Source organism: Lissotriton helveticus, chromosome 5_1 (assembly GCF_964261635.1).
Source record: "Lissotriton helveticus chromosome 5_1, aLisHel1.1, whole genome shotgun sequence".
Classification (NCBI taxonomy): Eukaryota; Metazoa; Chordata; class Amphibia; order Caudata; family Salamandridae; genus Lissotriton; species Lissotriton helveticus.
In genome coordinates, this window is record NC_136065.1 from 1,236,381,491 (window position 1) to 1,236,398,606 (window position 17,116).

Consider the following 17,116-nt stretch of genomic DNA (forward strand, 5'->3'; position numbering starts at 1 on the left):
TCTAAAACTGAGGCCATGAAGGTGGTGGCAGATTCGGTGGTAGAAAGGAAGAGGGGCAGCGCACCTCTAACTAATAAAAAAGCGAAGAATAAAAAAGGGGAATGACAAGAGTGAGGGATCAAGTACAAGACCCCCAAATATTCTATTAACATCCCAGAGTCTACACAAATGGCCACTGCTCTAATGAACTTCAGAGATGTTGATCCGGTAGATCTGAGAACTGCATTTTGGTCGAAATTGGAACTTATTTTTACAAGGACTTGCCTCCCTATATATGATAGACTCGCTCAGATTGAAAAGAAGCTCCTGTATCTAGAGTCGCGATCTGATCCTACCCAGGTGCGGGCAGATCTTCAAGTTCCAGGGGGGTGGTCCTTGTGAGGGGGAGCAGTAATCTGGAAATGGTAAGGCCAATTCCAATAATCTGCCCAGTAGTAATAATTCATCTGCTGTACCGTCCTTGGTGGTAAACCGCAATCTGCCCACTAATCCTGTTCCTTTACCAGTAAGGGAAAGAATTGTAGATAACAGCATTGTACCATCTAGAAGAAGTGCTGCTGGGGGGATAACAGGGCACCTGGATGAGCAACCTCAAGTCTATAGAAATGTTGCTGAGGATAAGTTAGTAAAAGCCCTACCCCGTATTGATCTCCCTCCAGCTTCATTACCATTTGTGGTGGTGCTTGCCGGGGTCCCAGCGTTAGATCATGGGAAAAAATTAAGAGTATACTGATCTTAAAAATAAATGTATGCAGTGGCTTAATGTCAACAGGCCTCTTCCCCCACAGGTCTCTGGTGAAATATTGCTTGCAAGACGGGTTGACTGGGAAGAGGTAAGGCCAAAAACCATCGCAGAAAATTGTGTAATTATTAACTTCAGGAACACCTGTGCGGTGGACTATATCTGGAACGGGGCCCCAGTTGGGTCTAAAACAGAAATCCTACCCCTACATTTGTCCTATTTCTATCCTGCTCCTCAGTGGGGCTCCAAGTAAAACAGAGGTGGGCAACTCAGGGGAGCGCAGAACCTACCTTTATACAGAGATCAAGTAGGGGCAAATGATTGGATGGGACCACAACCAGTTACCCCCTTGCTCTCATTGTTCCCCCAGACCAATAGCTTTAGTACTTTAGACCTAGTGGATTGACGCTTGGAGGCCAAATGGCCCCCACCGCAAGTGGCCAGTTAACTGTGCCCCAAGTAGTGAGAATAGGGAGCAATGATGATGCTAATCCCTTCTGTGTCCCTACTATTATCCAGCAAGAGGGCGAGGGGGGCAGGGGGCATACAGGGGCTAATGTGGGGCAGACTATGGGGAAAGACCACCCGGTAGTAGATTTTGATGCTCTATCACCCGAGAGGCAGGAGGGTGTGCTCGGCTCTGTTGCTGAGTTGCCAATGGGTGAAGCAATAGGACGAACGATTGAGCGGCCGACGTGCCTTAGTGGGGCAATATATGGTGAATATGGCCCAGTGGAAGATTCTGCCCCAATTAGATCTGGGGCTAAGGATGGTAATATTAAAGTCCTGTCCTGTGACCTGGCAGGGATGATAAATAAACTATCTATGCCTGAGTGGGGCCTTTTTATAGAAAATCATGAAATCTGTCTGATGCAGGAGACATGGGCGCTGGAAAAGATCGTGAGGGCTGGTTTTGCCACCTTTGATATCCTGGCCACATCCCGGGGTAGGGGGAAACCCTGGGGTGGCCTGCCAATTTGGGTGGGTACGCACTTGGGGGCTAAGGCAGTCCATATCCCAACCAACTCGCCCGATGTCCAATGTGTCCTTTCAACACTACTTGACTCCACTCAGGTTGCCCTACTTAATATCTATTCTAGACCTTCGCTGGGTGGGCAAGAATCTGGTACTATTGATATACTAGGGCAATTTATTCCTTCCCTTGACCCCGCAATAGCCCTATTAGTCGGAGGGGACTTTAACTGCCAGTTTGAACCTCTTGCTGGTTCAGATATGGGTGAACTAAATGATGAGAACCAGTACTGGCGCATCCCTGAGCCACGGATAGACCCTGTCAGAGCCTGGACACCTCTGGTTCTTCAAATTAAATCATTATCCCTTACAGCGTCTTTGCGGGCGTGTAATGGGAGGGTGGAACCAGATAGACCGGTTTTACCTACCTTTAACAGACCAGGGCAAAATTCCATCATTGATTATATAATGGTTGAAGCTAGACACTGGGACAAGGTTCCGGATTTCAAAGTCCATCCGCGTAGCGATAGTGACCACAACGCCCTGGTTCTGACACTGAAACCTGGTAGTTTTGGTCTGCCTAAGCCCGGCCCCTGAGAGTAATTCTGCCCCACCGCCTTTCCTGCTAGCAAACAATCAGCGTCAAATTAAGTGGTCGAAACTTCAGGATTCGCCGACTAAGCTTGCAGGAATATATCAGCTGGCACTACCGCAGCTGATAGAAATGGGGGAGGTGGGAGAAAAGGCTCTTGACCGAGAGGCCCAGATTAGAACTGTAGAAATCCACAAGCAGTTGACTGTTAAATTAGCGGATGTATTCTATCCTTGTGGAAGAACAAAGGTTACCTCAGCACAGACTCACCCCTGGTATGATGTATCCTGTCGGAAAGCAAAAAAAAGACCTGTTAGTCGCAATAAAAGATAAGGATAGAATGAGTATAAAGCGGTGTCGGCTCAGGTATAAGCAGGTTGTCAACAGGCAAAAGAAAAATTGAGAGGCGAATAGGTAGGAAGAACTTAGATTAGCACTCCTGAGCAAAGACTCCAAGTCGTTTTGGGCCATTGTTAGCACCGGGAACCGTGGGGGAGGAACTCCACCCATAGCGAATATAGCACCTCTAGTTTGGGAAGCCCACTTTGGAGCGTTATATGCTAACGCTGCTGAAGATTTACCTTTGTCCTCTACCCTTAAACCCCCCATGAGTATGGATTGGAGGGGCTGACGGTTCCTGTGATCGGGATGCGGAAGAGGCTCTCCCGCTCTCTACCCCAGGACCTCTCCATGAGCATCGATTGGTGGGGCCCTTGAATACTGAGCGGGGTCATGGGGATAGTGGCCTCCCCGTGTGAGTATCGTCAGGGTGGGCCCTCGGATATTTCGCTTATGGAGGTCGAGAGTGCAATAGCCAAACTTTTACCTAACAAGGCCCCCGGCTTGGACAAGCTTCCTGGGGATTTATTCCGAGCACAACCTAACATTTGGGCACCATATTTTGCTGTTTTATTTAACACAATACTCAAGGGAAATGACCCGTCAGATACCTGGCTTGGAGCAGAAATTGTCCCTATCCATAAAAAAGGCTGTCCGCTAACCCTGTCTTATTATAGGCCCATCAGCTTGATAGATACCACACAAAAGATGATGGGCAGGATCATCTTAGACAGAATCCAGGGGTGGATAGAGGACAATGGGATTTTGACTATATTCCAAGCTGGGTTTAGGACGGGCATTTCCACAATAGATCAAATCTTTAGGCTGCAGGTGCTATTTTGGAAAAAGGTGTGTGTCGAGGGTGGCAGCCTCTACCTCCTCTTTGTGGACCTGCAGGCTGCATTTGATCTAGTACAGAGGTAAAAGCTGTGGGGCGTATTGCTAGGTATGGGTCTACCCACTTATATGTTGGACATCTTGAATAGACTCCACACGAATATTTATGCCCAAGTTAGGTGTGGGAAGCACGGGAAATTGTCTGCACGTTTCCCTGTGAAGAAGGGGATACGCCAGGGGTGTGTCTTGGCCCCAACCCTATTCTGTCTCTACATAAATGGGTTAGTTGATCACCTGCTGAGAGTAAAAAATAATGATGCCCCAAGGCTGGCGACCGGGCGGGTGCCCGCTTTGATGTTTGCAGATGACACTCTGTTGTTATCGACAAGGAACCATGCAAAAGAGCTGTACTAATTAGACATAATGCAGGACTTTTCACGTAGTAAAATCTTCTAACTAACTTTTGCATTTCGGAATGAGGTACTGCTAACATTCCTTTCTTCTTCAACACCTACACTAATCAAACTCTTACTTTCACTACACTCCTCTTGACCAGCAAAGAAACGTAACTCTATATCATCACAATTTCTTTTTTACATTCGACAATGAACCATGCAAAAGAGCTGTATCAATTTCATTTAGACATAATGCAGGACTTTTCACGTAGTAAAATCTTCTAACTAACTTTCCCGTTTCGGAATGATGTACTGCTAACATTCCTCTCTTCTGTAACACCTACACTTATCAAACTCTTACTTTCTTTACACTCCTCATGACCAGCAAAGAAACTTAACTCTATATCATCAAATTTTTTTTTTACATTCGACAATGTACCATGCAAAAGAGCTGTTTTAATTTCATTTAGACATAATGCAGGACTTTTCACGCAGTAAAATGTTCTAACTAACTTTCGCATTTCGGAATGATGTACTGCTAACATTCCTCTCTTCTGTAACACCTACACTTATCAAACTCTTACTTTCTTTACCCTCGTCATGACCAGCAAAGAAACTTAACTCTATATCATCACCATTTTTTTTACATTCGACAATGATAAAAACGACTTTGACACACTTTCCTAGAAAGACAAGCCAGAGAATGACCTTGCAAACCTGTACTTTTTTTCACTTTGCAAGGATCCAGTCCTTGTAATATCTTAATCTTCTGTCACAATTTAGTAAAATATCAATAGATTGTTGACGTATACTACAAATAGTACTACAATCCCATGTAAACACTGGAGCCTGGGTACGTCTACCTTGAACTTCCTCAGCTGTTACTTTTGAACTGAGAATGCACCCACTTGGCATAGAAACCGGCACTACAGATCCCACAACACCGCTTTGAGGAACACGCCCAGGGGGCGGGGACTGTTGAAACATGTGCGTAATAAAAAGCATTCTTTTGTGACTTTTAACCTGTAAGCCACTGAAGAAGAGAGCCCAGCTCTCGAAACGCGTCTGGCGAAAAACCTTTTGATGACACCGATGCTGGAAGCTTGCTGGCAAGCTGACAATATTAAAGGAGTTTTTGGATCCATTTCGTGTGTGGTCTCTTCCCTAAAGGGTTTCCTGCTCTGATTTGGATGTTTAAAACGGCCGTCCCGGTCGTGGAGAAGAGACCTGCTGCCTAGGCAGAACCAGTGCTGATACCTACTTAGGATCAACAAGGACACAAATCGACCTGGGGCTCTGCAGGGGGGCCCTTGTGTCACTTCATCGTCAGCTGCATAGCGGGGCAGGCATCCTTCATATGTGTGACTTCACATCCACTTGGATTTTATTTTGGTTTCATTTGAACTGAGAATGCACCCACTTGGCATAGAAACCGGCACTACAGATCCCACAACGCCGCTTTGAGGAACACGCCCAGGGGGCGGGGACTGTTGAAACATGTGCGTAATAAAAAGCATTCTTTTGTGACTTTTAACCTGTAAGCCACTGAAGAAGAGAGCCCAGCTCTCGAAACGCGTCTGGCGAAAAACCTTTTGATGACACCGATGCTGGAAGCTTGCTGGCAAGCTGACGATATTAAAGGAGTTTTTGGATCCATTTCGTGTGTGGTCTCTTTCCTAAAGGGTTTCCTGCTCTGATTTGGATGTTTAAAACGGCCGTCCCAGTCGTGGAGAAGAGACCTGCTGCCTACGCAGAACCAGTGCTGATACCTACTTAGGATCAACAAGGACACAAATCGACCTGGGGCTCTGCAGGGGGGCCCTTGTGTCACTTCATCGTCAGCTGCAAAGCGGGGCAGGCATTCTTCATATGTGTGTCTTCACATCCACTTGGATTTTATTTTGGTTTCATTTGAACTGAGAATGCACCCACTTGGCATAGAAACTGGCACTACAGATCCCACAACGCCGCTTTGAGGAACACGCCCAGGGGGCGGGGACTGTTGAAACATGTGCGTAATAAAAAGCATTCTTTTGTGACTTTTAACCTGTAAGCCACTGAAGAAGGGAGCCCAGCTCTCGAAACGCGTCTGGCGAAAAACCTTTTGATGACACCGATGCTGGAAGCTTGCTGGCAAGCTGACGATATTAAAGGAGTTTTTGGATCCATTTCGTGTGTGGTCTCTTCCCTAAAGGGTTTCCTGCTCTGATTTGGATGTTTAAAACGGCCGTCCCGGTCGTGGAGAAGAGACCTGCTGCCTACGCAGAACCAGTGCTGATACCTACTTAGGATCAACAAGGACACGAATCGACCTGGGGCTCTGCAGGGGGGCCCTTGTGTCACTTCATCGTCAGCTGCAAAGCGGGGCAGGCATCCTTCATATGTGTGTCTTCACATCCACTTGGATTTTATTTTGGTTTCATTTGAACTGAAAATGCACCCACTTGGCATAGAAACCGGCACTACAGATCCCACAACGCCGCTTTGAGGAACACGCCCAGGGGGCGGGGACTGTTAAAAAATGTGCGTAATAAAAAGCATTCTTTTGTGACTTTTAACCTGTAAGCCACTGAAGAAGAGAGCCCAGCTCTCGAAACGCGTCTGGCGAAAAACCTTTTGATGACACCGATGCTGGAAGCTTGCTGGCAAGCTGACGATATTAAAGGAGTTTTTGGATCCATTTCGTGTGTGGTCTCTTCCCTAAAGGGTTTCCTGCTCTGATTTGGATATATATATATATATATGTAACAATGTTCCTGTTCACCATTCCACGGTGAAACAAACCAGGCAAGGACCTCTTGAACGTGACTTCATCGAAATAGATAGAAAAAGGCAGCAAAGACTCTCTCCAGTGAAGATAAGGTGTTTATTTCACACAAATGTATATATATAAACTCTCCGTGGGGTGACCAAAAAGTAAGCAGCTCACTGCACACAGCGCTTTTCCCCGTAAAAGCATCTTTATTGGTATGAGCAGCCTTCTTTGCAGTCCATTACAGCAGGAAACCGCAGCCTGACGCGTTTCGTGTTCCACTTCCTCAGAGACTGTTGCGGTTCAAAGGAACATAGGCGTGTCCACATCTCCCTAATTATATACGCTGTGTATCAGCTACTCTGTATAGGAGTTGCGTTAGGGTTTCTGGGGGATGTAGTCCATTTTTAATCCACAGATGGATGCTCCTTACATTAACTTTGCACATTCAAAGGCTCTGGATGAGCCCCCTGGAAAGTAGATTGCTCTCAATCATAGGATGCATGCTCCATGTAGGTGATCTCCGTGTATCAGTGCTCCGTGGCCCTCCATAGATCCGAGGGGGTGCCAGCTCGGCGACAGGACCGCCGCCTTGAAAAAACGCTCCGCGGTGTGACCAAAAAGTAAGCAGCACACTGCACACAGCCGCCTTTCCCCGTAAAAGCATCTTTATTGGTATGAGCAGCCTTCTTTGCAGTCCATTACAGCAGGAAACCTCAGCCTGACACGTTTCGTGTTCCACTTCCTCAGAGGCTGTTGCGGTTCAAAGGAACATAGGCGTGTCCACATCTCCCTAATTAAATACGCTGTGTATCAGCTGCTCTGTATAGGAGTTGCGTTACGGTTTCTGGGGGATGTAGTCCGTTTTTAATCCACAGATGGATGCTCCTTACATTAACTTTGCACATTCAAAGGTTCTGGATGAGCCCCTAGAAAGAAGATTGCTCTCAATCCTAGGATGCATGCTCCACGTAGGTGAGCTCCGTGTATCAGTGCTCCGTGGCCCTCCATAGATCCGAGGTGGCGCCAGCTCGGCGACAGGACCGCCGCCTTGAATAAACGCTCCGTGGGGTGACCAAAAAGTAAGCAGCACACTGCACACAGCCGCTTTTCCCCGTAAAAGCATCTTTATTGGTATGAGCAGCCTTCTTTGCAGTCCATTACAGCAGGAAACCGCAGCCTGACGCGCTTCGTGTTCCACTTCCTCAGAGGCTGTTGCGGTTCAAAGGAACATTGGCGTGTCCACATCTCCCTAATTATATACGCTGTGTACCCGCTGCTCTGTATAGGAGTTGCGTTAGGGTTTCTGGAGGATGTAGTCAGTTTTTAATCCACAGATGGATGCTTCTTTATTTATTTATTTATTTATTTTATTTATTTTTTAACATTTAGTATAGCGCGAACAAATGCCCGAAGGCGTCTCGGCGCTGTAAACTGCAGGCTCTCCTAACTTTGGCCTCTGGACTCTAGAGATTAAACAGCCATGTTTTCAGCTGCTTCCTGAATACCAGCAAATTAGGGCTGGATCTTATGGTTTGCGGGAGTGTGTTCCACAATTTCGGAGCAGCCACCAAGAAGCGTCTGTCTCCCCAGTTAACCAATCTGGTGCGTGGCACTACCAGATCGTTCATCTTTGCGGACCGAAGTGGCCGAGAAGGCTGATATGGGATAAGATGATCTCTCAGAAATTGTGGGGCTTGTTGGTGTAATGTTTTATATACAATGCATAAGGTTTTAAACTTTATTCGGTTCTTTACAGGCAGCCAGTGAAGATCTCTCAGGGTATTAGTTATTGGCTTAAATCTCGGAACACCTGAGAGTAACCTGGCCGCCGCATTCTGTACTAGTTGCATTTTTTTTATCACTCTAATTTGAGCGTTGGCAAACAAGCCATTACAATAATCTAGTGCCGACAAAACAAGGGCACTTATCAAGGTTCTACCCACAGATTCAGGGAGAAATGGCAGGATCTTTCTTACCAGGCGTAGTTTGTAAAAAGCTGCCGAGGTCGTCTGGTTGGCATGAGCCATAAAGTTCAAGTTATCGTCGAAGGTGACACCTAGGTTTCTCACCTTCGTAGTTGGTTTAGGCACGGCTCCAAAAGATGGTGGCCACCATGCCGAAGACCAGCTGGGACTAAGGTGACCAAACAATACCACCTCTGTTTTTTCAGAGTTCAGCTTTAAGCGGCTTCCGGACATCCATCGTCCGATAGCCAGCAATCCTGCCTTAAAACTTTCTGCCACTGCTTCCCCATCATCCCTGACCGTCAAGATCAACTGGGTGTCGTCAGCATATGAGGTAAGGTTCATCCCATGCGCTTTGATGGTGTTTGCGAGGTCCGACACATAGATATTGAAGAGTGTCGGACTCAGGGATGAACCTTGGGGTACCCCACATGGGAGGGACAACTCCGCTGACTCGAATTGTCCCAAGGCGACCGCCTGAGATCTATCCGCCAGGAACTATGCTAGCAGTTTCTTGGCCAGGCCACTAACGCCCATCCCCTCGACACGATCGACCAAGATCTTATGATCGACCGTGTCGAAGGCGGCCGATAGGTCTAGAAGCACCAATAATGCTGACCCCCCCTGGTCTCGAATCAGACGAATGTCATCCGCTGCCTTAATGAGGGCTGTTTCTGTACCATGAAACTTACGGAATCCGAATTGCGTTTCATCGAGCAGCTGGTTTTGCTCGATGAACTCCGCAAGTTGAGTATTCATGGCCTTTTCTGCCACTTTAGCTAGGAATGGAAGGTTAGCTATGGGCCTATAGTTTTTTAGCTCTACTTTATCTAGGCCCTCTTTTTTCAGGAGTGGCTTCAATAAAGTTTTCTTTAGAGGGATGGGAAAAGTTCCAGTACAAAACATTTGGTTACAGATGTGAGTTATCGCCGGGATCAGAATATCCATTAACGGGCGTATGGTGTTCACCGGGCAGGGGTCCAGTGCTGAGCCGGATTTAATGGATTTGATAATTTCCTGGGTTTGACTATCTGAAATTTCCGCAAATTGCGAGAATGTTTTATCGGTCTTTGGCCTCCTTGAATCGTTACTTTTTAGATTATCAGATGACGTGAATGACAAAAAGATGTCATTTACTTTAGTAAAGAAGTAGGAGGCTATTGAGTCACAAAACTTTTGTGAGGCTGGAGGGTGTAGATCAGGAGTTGCTCCTGCTAGTTGTTTGGTTATATCGAAGAGCTTTTTGTTGGAATTACTGCATTTCTCAATTCGCTCCTTGTAATATTTCTTTTTAGTTTCCAGGATCAATAGTTTGTACTGGGTTAACAGCTTCTTGTACTTATCTTTACTTTCCTCATCATAATTTTTCCTCCAGTGCCTCTCCCTATTTCTACAAAGCTGTTTATGTCTTTTAAGTTCCTCCGTATACCAGGGTGCCGAAGGAGCACTTCTGTTTTTGGACCTTTGTTTTATTGGTACTAATTCATTAGTAGCGTGGACCAGCCAGTCTTGATACTGCGATGCCGCTGTCTCTGGGTCAGTGGAGAAAACAGGTTTGGAATTATCCAGGAATACTCTAAGGTCAGGAATACTAATATCTTTCCATGCTTTGAAAGAGTCCCGCATTGGAGGGGGTGGTTTAGCGGAAAGTGCATCGCTAATTTTTATCGTGCCTAATATTAGGTAATGATCTGTCCAGGTCATGGGGAGGATGTCAGTTATTGCTAGATTTTGTAGATTGGTGAAAATACCATCTAAGGTGTGCCCTCCTTTATGGGTAGGTACTGTCACCAACTGAGATAAGCCACATACCTCCATCTCTGACATGAGGGCAGTGGTGTCTTTATCTTCGAGATTATCCAGGTGGAAATTGTAATCTCCTAACAATGTTACAGCTTTCTCAATTGCTAGGGATTCTAGGATGGAGGAGATTTCTGTGAGAAATCCCGACCGCGTCTCAGGTCGTCTGTATAGTAATACACCTTTGAAGTTATACGATGGGGACAGCTGAATATCATACTGAAATGATTCACATGTCATGGTGGGAATGATCGTGGTACGTATTTTAAAAGTCTCCCGCGCTATTATAGCAATTCCTCCTCCTCTTTTGCCTAATCTATCTTGTCTATATGCTTTAAATCCTTTTGGGACAGCTATAACTAGATCTGGGTCCGATGTTGTGTCCATCCAGGTCTCTGTTAAGAACATCACATCAATATTCTTATCCACAATTAGATCAGCAATTTCTTGCCTATGTTTGGCCAGGGAGCGGACATTAATAAGGGCAATAATGGGAGTCTTTATTGTCTCCTTCTGAATGTCACTTCCCACCAATTTGTTTAGAAGGGGGATGGATACCTGACAGCGTTTACAGTTTAGTGTGGAAGTGGACGTTAAAGAATCCATACTGTGTTTAACACATCCTTCGTGTGGTTGTGGGCGCAGGTCTGTTAGCATAGCATGAGTGTAGGGAGCGAGGCGGGCAGGCAAGGCAGAACCAGGGGGGGTGGCCCTTGGCCCGTGTCCGGCGCGGACGGGCGCAGAAGGGCTTGCCTTTGGCGCGCCTTTGGCGCGCCTTTGGCGCGCCGCCGGCACGCCCGCTGCGCCCGCCCGCTGCGCAGACGGGATAATCCCTTCATTTTATATCCTGCCGAGGAGGGTGGGAGGCGTCCTGCCACTGGACCGCCAACCCTTCCTCCCTCTTACATTAACTTTGCACATTCAAAGGCTCTGGATGAGCCCCCTGGAAAGAAGATTGCTCTCAATCCTAGGATGCATGCTCCACGTAGGTGAGCTCCGTGTATCAGTGCTCCGTGGCCCTCCATCGATCCGAGGTGGTGCCAGCTCGGCGACAGGACCGCCGCCTTGAATAAACGCTCCGTGGTGTGACCAAAAAGTAAGCAGCACACTGCACACAGCCGTCTTTCCCCGTAAAAGCATCTTTATTGGTATGAGCAGCCTTCTTTGCAGTCCATTACAGCAGGAAACCGCAGCCTGACGCGCTTTGTGTTCCACTTCCTCAGAGGCTGTTGCGGTTCAAAGGAACATTGGCGTGTCCACATCTCCCTAATTATATACGCTGTGTACCCGCTGCTCTGTATAGGAGTTGCGTTAGGGTTTCTGGGGGATGTAGTCAGTTTTTAATCCACAGATGGATGCTTCTTACATTAACTTTGCACATTCAAAGGCTCTGGATGAGCCCCCTGGAAAGAAGATTGCTCTCAATCCTAGGATGCATGCTCTACATAGGTGAGCTCCGTGTATCAGTGCTCCGTGGCCCTCCATAGATCCGAGGTGGTGCCAGCCCGGCGACAGGACTGCCGCCTTGAATAAACGCTCTGTGGGGTGTCCAAAAAGTAAGCAGCACACTGCACACAACTGCTTTGCCCCGTAAAAGCATCTTTATTGGTATGAGCAGCCTTCTTTGCAGTCCATTACAGCAGGAAACCGCAGCCTGACGCGTTTTGTGTTCCACTTCCTCAGAGGCTGTTGCGGTTCAAAGGAACATAGGCGTGTCCACATCTCCCTAATTATATACGCTGTGTATCAGCTGCTCTGTATAGGAGTTGCGTTAGGGTTTCTGGGGGATGTAGTCCGTTTTTAATGCACAGATGGATGCTCCTTACATTAACTTTGCACATTCAAAGGCTTTGGATGAGCCCCCTGGAAAGAAGATTGCTCTCAATCCTAGGATGCATGCTCCACGTAGGTGAGCTCCGTGTATCAGTGCTCCGTGGCCCTCCATAGATCCGAGGTGGTGCCAGCTCGGCGACAGGACCGCCGCCTTGAATAAAAGCTCCGTGGGGTGACCAAAAAGTAAGCTGCACACTGCACACAGACGCTTTTCCCCGTAAAATTCATCTTTATTGGTATGAGCAGCCTTCTTTGCAGTGCATTACAGCAGAAAACCGCAGCCTGATGCGTTACGTATTCCACTTCCTCAGAGGCTGTTGCGGTTCAAAGGAACATAGGCGTGTCCACATCTCCCTAATTATATACGCTGTGTATCAGCTGCTCTGTATAGGAGTTGCGTTAGGGTTTCTGGGGGATGTAGTTCATTTTTAATCCACAGATGGATGCTCCTTACATTAACTTTGCACATTCAAAGGCTCTGGATGAGCCCCCTGGAAAGTAGATTGCTCTCAATCCTAGGATGCATGCTCCACATAGGTGAGCTCCGTGTATCAGTGCTCCGTGGCCCTCCATAGATCCGAGGTGGTGCCAGCTCGGCGACAGGACCGCCGCCTTGAATAAACGCTCTGTGGGGTGTCCAAAAAGTAAGCAGCACACTGCACACAACCGCTTTTCCCCGTAAAAGCATCTTTATTGGTATGAGCAGCCTTCTTTGCAGTCCATTACAGCAGGAAACCGCAGCCTGACGCGTTTTGTGTTCCACTTCCTCAGAGGCTGTTGCGGTTAAGCATGGGCGTGAAATCCGTCCCGCTCGCGGATTTTACGGATTTTCGGTAAATTCGCAATCCGCGAACTCTCGCGAACTTACTGAAAATTCGTAAATCCGTGCGAAGAGGATTTTTTTGCTTGGTCGCACTTGCCAACTAGAATACTATGCAATTTCGCGGGAGTAAACACTTGAGAAAACGTAGATGCGGCGAGCAGCGACAATCTCGCAATTGCGAGATTGCAAAATTTGCAATTTCGCACAAGAAATCCAACAGCAGGCAGCATAAACCTTGAAAATTATGATTTTTATCAGAATAACTCCTCAGGTTGACATTTGCCTGCACTTTTTTTTTGCAAGGAGTCCATTTGGGGGTGGGGGGGGGGGTGGGAGGAAGGAAGTGCCCCACAGTCTCCAACTTCCTGTTCCTGTCCAGCAGGCTCCTCTCAGTGCTTTCTTCATGTGCTGGTCACTTTGATTTGGATCTTGACCTGGAAGCACTCAGCAGGTGCAAAAGTTCAATGTTATCATTAGTAACCATTCCCTGTAGTGCCTGGAAGGATTACTTTTTGTGGATGCTGCTGGATATTTGGATTTTTGCAAAACTGAAAGCACTCAGCAGGTGCAAAAGTTCAATCTTATCATTAGTAACCATTCCCTGTTGTGCTTCCTGAGGGGCCCCTTCAGAGTTCAGTTGCCTACTTGCAACTATTCTATGACCCTGCTCTGACCCTCACAGCAGGCTCAGAGAAAGCAATTACAGATAAGGAAGCAGGTTCCAGCCAGGAAGTTCAAATTCAGTAACACATTAATCAGCCCCTAATTCATTTATGTCAGTTGAGGCAGGGCAGGTGTGCTTTTCCACCCGTAATCTACAGTGATGAACTAGAGGGTGGCATGGGTGAGCCAGAGGGTGGCATGGGTGAGCCAGAGGGTGGCAGTGGTGAAACAGAGGGTGGCAGTGGTGAAACAGAGGGTGCTGTGATGAACCAGATGTAGAAACAACATGTTCGTGACCGTTGCTACCCGAAAAGTAAGTTCGCGTTTGCGAACTGGTACAAAATCCTCGCGAACTGGCAGAAATCCTTGCGAACACAAAAAAAAATGTTAATCCGCAAATTCGCGAGAGTTCGCGGATTTTGCGGATTGCGAATCCGTAAATACGCAATTTCGCAGATTGCCAATTCGCAAATTCCGCCCATGCTTAGTTGCGGTTCAAAGGAACATAGGCGTGTCCACATCTCCCTAATTATATACTCAGTGTATCAGCTGCTCTGTATAGGAGTTGCGTTAGGGTTTCTGGGGGATGTAGTCCGTTTTTAATGCACATATGGATGCTCCTTACATTAACTTTGCACATTCAAAGGCTCTGGATGAGCCCCCTGGAAAGAAGATTGCTCTCAATCCTAGGATGCATGCTCAACGTAGGTGAGCTCCGTGTATCAGTGCTCCGTGGCCCTCCATAGATCCGAGGTGGTGCCAGCTCGGCGACAGGACCGCCGCCTTGAATAAACGCTCCGTGGTGTGACCAAAAAGTAAGCAGCACACTGCACACAGCCGCCTTTCCCCGTAAAAGCATCTTTATTGGTATGAGCAGCCTTCTTTGCAGTCCATTACAGCAGGAAACCTCAGCCTGACAAGTTTCGTGTTCCACTTCCTCAGAGGCTGTTGCGGTTCAAAGGAACATAGGCGTGTCCACATCTCCCTAATTAAATACGCTGTGTATCAGCTGCTCTGTATAGGAGTTGCGTTACGGTTTCTGGGGGATGTAGTCCATTTTTAATCCACAGATGGATGCTCCTTACATTAACTTTGCACATTCAAAGGTTCTGGATGAGCCCCTAGAAAGAAGATTGCTCTCAATCCTAGGATGCATGCTCCACGTAGGTGAACTCCGTGTATCAGTGCTCCGTGGCCCTCCATAGATCCGAGGTGGCGCCAGCTCGGCGACAGGACCGCCGCCTTGAATAAACGCTCCGTGGGGTGACCAAAAAGTAAGCAGCAGACTGCACACAGCCGCTTTTCCCCGTAAAAGCATATTTATTGGTATGAGCAGCCTTCTTTGCAGTCCATTACAGCAGGAAACCGCAGCCTGACGCGCTTCGTGTTCCACTTCCTCAGAGGCTGTTGCGGTTCAAAGGAACATTGGCGTGTCCACATCTCCCTAATTATATACGCTGTGTACCCGCTGCTCTGTATAGGAGTTGTGTTAGGGTTTCTGGGGGATGTAGTCCGTTTTTAATGCACAGATGGATGCTTCTTACATTAACTTTGCACATTCAAAGGCTCTGGATGAGCCCCCTGGAAAGAAGATTGCTCTCAATCCTAGGATGCATGCTCCACGTAGGTGAGCTCCGTGTATCAGTGCTCCGTGGCCCTCTATAGATCCGAGGTGGTGCCAGCTCGGCGACAGGACCACCGCCTTGAATAAAAGCTCCGTGGGGTGACCAAAAAGTAAGCTGCACACTGCACACAGACGCTTTTCCCCGTAAAATTCATCTTTATTGGTATGAGCAGCCTTCTTTGCAGTGCATTACAGCAGAAAACCGCAGCCTGATGCGTTACGTATTCCACTTCCTCAGAGGCTGTTGCGGTTCAAAGGAACATAGGCGTGTCCACATCTCCCTAATTATATACGCTGTGTATCAGCTGCTCTGTATAGGAGTTGCGTTAGGGTTTCTGGGGGATGTAGTCCGTTTTTAATCCACAGATGGATGCTTCTTACATTAACTTTGCACATTCAAAGGCTCTGGATGAGCCCCCTGGAAAGAAGATTGCTCTCAATCCTAGGATGCATGCTCCACATAGGTGAGCTCCGTGTATCAGTGCTCCATGGCCCTCCATAGATCCAAGGTGGTGCCAGCTCGGCGACAGGACCGCCGCCTTGAATAAACGCTCTGTGGGGTGTCCAAAAAGTAAGCAGCACACTGCACACAACCGCTTTTACCCGTAAAAGCATCTTTATTGGTATGAGCAGCCTTCTTTGCAGTCCATTACAGCAGGAAACCGCAGCCTGACGCGTTTTGTGTTCCACTTCCTCAGAGGCTGTTGCGGTTCAAAGGAACATAGGCGTGTCCACATCTCCCTAATTATATACGCTGTGTATCAGCTGCTCTGTATAGGAGTTGCGTTAGGGTTTCTGGGGGATGTAGTCCGTTTTTAATGCACATATGGATGCTCCTTACATTAACTTTGCACATTCAAAGGCTCTGGATTAGCCCCCTGGAAAGAAGATTGCTCTCAATCCTAGGATGCATGCTCAACGTAGGTGAGCTCCGTGTATCAGTGCTCCGTGGCCCTCCATAGGTCCGAGGTGGTGCCAGCTCGGCGACAGGACCGCCGCCTTGAATAAACGCTCCGTGGGGTGACCAAAAAGTAAGCAGCACACTGCACACAGCCGCTTTTCCCCGTCAAAGCATCTTTATTGGTATGAGCAGCCTTCTTTGCAGTCCATTACAGCAGGAAACTGCCGCCTGATGCGTTTCGTGTTCCACTTCCTCAGAGGCTGTTGCGGTTCAAAGGAACATAGGCGTGTCCACATCTCCCTAATCATATACGCTGTGTATCATCTGCTCTGTATAGGAGTTGCGTTCGGGTTTCTGGGGGATGTAGTCCGTTTTTAATCCACAGATGGATGCTCCTTACAATAACTTTGCACATTCAAAGGCTCTGGGTGAGCCCACTGGAAAGAAGATTGCTCTCAATCCTAGGATGCATGCTCCACGTAGGTGAGCTCCATGTATCAGTGCTCCGTGGCCCTCCATAGATCCGAGGTGGTGCCAGCTCGGCGACAGGACCGCCGCCTTGAATAAACGCTCCGTGGGGTGACCAAAAAGTAAGCAGCACACTGCACACAGCCGCTTTTCCCCGTCAAAGCATCTTTATTGGTATGAGCAGCCTTCTTTGCAGTCCATTACAGCAGGAAACCGCCGCCTGACGCGTTTCGTGTTCCACTTCCTCAGAGGCTGTTGCGGTTCAAAGGAACATAGGCGTGTCCACATCTCCCTAATTATATACGCTGTGTTTCAGCTGCTCTGTATAGGAGTTGCGTTAGGGTTTCTGGGGGATGTAGTCCGTTTTTAATGCACATATGGATGCTCCTTACATTAACTTTGCACATT